Source organism: Entamoeba histolytica, genomic scaffold (genome assembly GCF_000208925.1).
Source record: "Entamoeba histolytica HM-1:IMSS scf_1104750518121 genomic scaffold, whole genome shotgun sequence".
Classification (NCBI taxonomy): Eukaryota; Evosea; order Mastigamoebida; family Endamoebidae; genus Entamoeba; species Entamoeba histolytica.
Window position 1 is genome coordinate 11,980 of NW_001914982.1, and position 4,468 is coordinate 16,447.

Consider the following 4,468-nt stretch of genomic DNA (forward strand, 5'->3'; position numbering starts at 1 on the left):
TTTTATTGATGCAAAACTATTTTGAAATAAAAATAAATCATCATTTGATATTATTATATTTGATAATAAATTATATTATATATTAAATACATCATATTTCTTTATTATTTATCTTTCTTTTCTTTTTATTATTTCATATATTACATTATTATTCATTCATTTATTATTTATATTTCATTTATTAAATAAAATGAAAATGAAATTATAAAATAATAATCAATTAAATATTCATGAATAAATTATTAATATTTAATAATTGAAATAATAAATAATAATGTAACAATAATGATATATTCAATATATTCTTTATTCAATTTGTTCAATATTAGATTATTTTATTTCATTATCATTTCATTATTTTATTTCATTTATTATTTCATATTCATTTATTATTTTTTAAAATCAAATAAACAATAATATTGATATTCATTCATCATATTCATTTAATATAATAAATATACACAACATTTCAGAATAAATAATGAATAATTAAGAATGAAAATATTGAATTATTCAATATTTATTCAACATAAAATCAATAAAACATATATTTTGATAATATATAAATGAAATATTAAAGAAATATACAATACTCAAGAACTAATAAAAACAAAATAAAAAGAATAAATGAATATAAAATTGATAAATAATAGAAGAAAGAAATAGAAAAACAACGAAAAACAAATAATATAAAAAGAATATAAATATATAAAAGAATAAAAATAAAGTAGAAGAAAGAATATAAAAATAATAAATCACAAAGAGATGATAAAATATGAAAAGAAGAAATAAAAAGTGTAATTTTAATGTAAAAATTAGAAATATTCAATAAAAGTGTCTAATTTAATGATGTAAAATAATTAATATTGTTTTATTGAAAAAAAATATTGTATTATTTTTTATGTTTATTATTTATATGTATAATTTCATCATGATGTTTATTATATAATCAATCATATGTGTTATGTTATTATAACATATAATAAGTGATAAAATATGAATGAAAATGATATGAATATATGATATATATTGAATATAAAACAAAAGAATAATAAGAATAAATGATAAATAAAAGGAGAAATGATAATAAATGATATAATAATAAAATCAAAGTATAAAAGATAAAATTAATATAAATCAAAAGAGAATAAATATAAAATGAAAATAGATATAAATGATAATAATATAAAAATGATAATAATATAAAAATGATAATAATATAAAAATGATAAAGATGAATATTCAAATAATAAAATATATCTAAATAGAAAAGAATAACAAGAAGAAAATCTAAAGAATATAAACATAAAAATAATAAAATAAGAATAATATAATAATATATAGATAATAAGAAGAATACAATGATATAAATAATATAAACAGAGAAATAAATATATAAAAATACGATAGATAAATAACATATAAATAAAAGAATATGAATAATAAAAATAAATATGAATAATCAAATAATCTATTTCATTAATATTTCATACAAAATGAATACAAATGATAATAAAATATAAACATAAATATTTACATATTCTGTATTTATCATACTTTTTATTTTTTTATTTTAGGAGCAAAATATAATAAATGGAATATTCTATGGATGCAAATTATTTTGCATCTTTTTTCTTTTTTGTAAATTATTTAGATGCATTATTTCTTTGCTAATTTTCGTACCCAATTAAAACAACATTTGTTTAATATAATATCATCTTCTTTCATTTTATTATTTGTTTTACTTGCATTATTCATTAGCATCAATACAACAAATAACAATTTTAGTATTAAATTGAAAATTCTTCTTTGTCTTTATTGATTAATCTAATCATACACAATTTCTATTAATCATTTTATTATTGTAATGTTATATGTATAATTATTGCTTATTTAATAAGAATAACTAAATTATAAATCAAATTCTTCAATAATGAAGTAATTACACCAATTATAATAATGATTCTCTTCTCATTCACAACTAATATGAGTCAACAACTCAATTAAATAATCATCACAATATTCTTTACAATAATAACTTAAAGTGTTTAATTAAAATATTGATGAAAGTCCAAAAGATAAATAAGAATAGGAAAATATCACAGTTAAAGAATAAGATAATTAATCCTTAATGATTCGTATTGAATAACATAAAACATGCTGCCGATGATAATACTATTGAAAAACATATCTATTGAATAAACATGTAACTAAAGAATATCTAAAACATATTGTCTTCCTACAATAACTAACAGTTTTAATGCTATTATTCAATAAAAATATCACCTATAAAAGGTTTATTTAGTACAAAGTAGTGAGAGAAATACAAGACAAACATTTATTATATCCAGACACTTATGTATTTTTGTTGTGTTATTCTATTGACAGTCAAGTGTCATGTGAAAGTGTTCAAAGGTATTGGATGTCAGAACTAAAGACATATGATCCTAAACACTATATTGTTCTTGATGAAACTGAAATTGGTTTATTAGAAATTAATAAAAAAAGAATCTGAGATAAATACAACAGAACAAGAATAAGAAATATATGAAGAAATTTGTTCGTGTAATGTTATTGAAGTACTTGCATTGAATGAAACTAATGGAGATGATATATTTGATCATGTCATAGAAATACATAATACTCATATAAATATGGTTCAAAAACAATAATCAGTGTTATATTTACAAATTACCAATTTTTATATTACTATATAGAAAGAATAGTATATCAATACTTCTTTCTCTCAAAACAAATGTTGGTCAATTTATTATTTTTAGATTCAGTCAATTAGAATTTGTTGCTAATTACTGGTGATATTTCACTATCTCTGTTCATTAATTACTGTTAGAAATTCTTTAAGTATTGTTAATTGATTAAACTATGAAATATTATTTTAATAATTTCTTATATAACATAGAGGTTGATGAAGATAAAAAGTGAAATTGTCAATACTAACTATATAAGTTCTCCAAATTAATGTTTTCATAAAGACTTAAATGATTCATAAAACATTTTAATATATAATTATTAACCACGGTATTGTAGTAATGCCATTTGAATAAGATTATTTTGATCTAACAATTGTTTAATGTGGTGGATAGACTGAAAGAAACAAAATTAAATAAAATTAAATAAAATCAACTTTATCTAATATCAAACAAAACCTTAAATGAAATTTGATTATTTTTCATAAGCACAACAAAGGGATATTGTGTTAGTAAAGATAAGTTAAAAATCTAATGAGTTTAGTTATTAGCAAACTCAATAAGAGTGTAAATTAATAAAAATAATATGTCTATTCTTACAACTAGTATTGTAAAAATATAAAAATACACTAGAAGAAAGAAGAAAATGATAATAAAAACGATATGAAAAAAAAGAAAAATATTCAATAAATATCTTCAAATGTATTTGTTTCAAGAACAATTAATAGTTCATTATTAAATAAACTCTATTTTTCAATAAAATTGAATAAGAAATAAATTACATAAAAGTAATATAATTTAGAATAATTTATGAAGTAATAATTGAATTTAAACATTCAAAATTAAAAGAAAGAAAACAAAGAAAACAAAGAAAACAAAGAAAACAAAGAAAACAAAAAAAAAACATAAAATAAAAAAACAAAAAAAAACTAAATTTTCATTTTATAGAAATTAATGAATCAAGAATATCCATTGGTTGTCTCATTCTTTGAAATTGACAATCACACAGAACTTCCTATTCAAAGTTTTCCTTTTAAACACCAAATAGATAAAAATTTCTTTAGATTCTTTTTTCCTATTGCACCATCTTATCTTCATAGTTCATTTCTTTGTATAGATTCTCAACAACAAATGTTTTGTTATGTAAAACAAACAGATGAATGTACATTTATTCTTACTTCACAGTATCTCCATTGGTCATTATTCATAAATATTCTCCTTCATCTCATTCAACTCCCTTCACCTCAAAGAGTTTTGTTCTTATCTTCACTCCATCATTTAATTCCACTACCAACATTAAACCAATTAAATTATCCTTTATTTTCATTTCATTCTCACTTACCACAACAAATAAACCAACCTTCTTCTGGATGTCTTTCATCGTTACTTTGTCTTCCTATAACTCAACTAATGATGTTATTTTCATCAATATTAAATGAAAGAAGAATTATTATTCAATCAAATTCAGCACAAAAAATATCAGAATTTATTGTTTCATTATTAGAAATATTTTCACCTTTAAAATGGCAACATTTACTTGTTCCATTTCTTCCAATCAAATATACTGAATTAACAGAAACACCAACACCATTTATTATTGGAGTAGATCCATCAATTATGGAAATTATAGATTTATTTGATATTATTGTTTTTGTTGACATTGATAAAGGAATTATCAAGAGTACCGACTCAACAATAATTAAGTCTGATTATGAATTAATTCCAAGTAAATGGATAAATTCAATTACCAATACATTAAA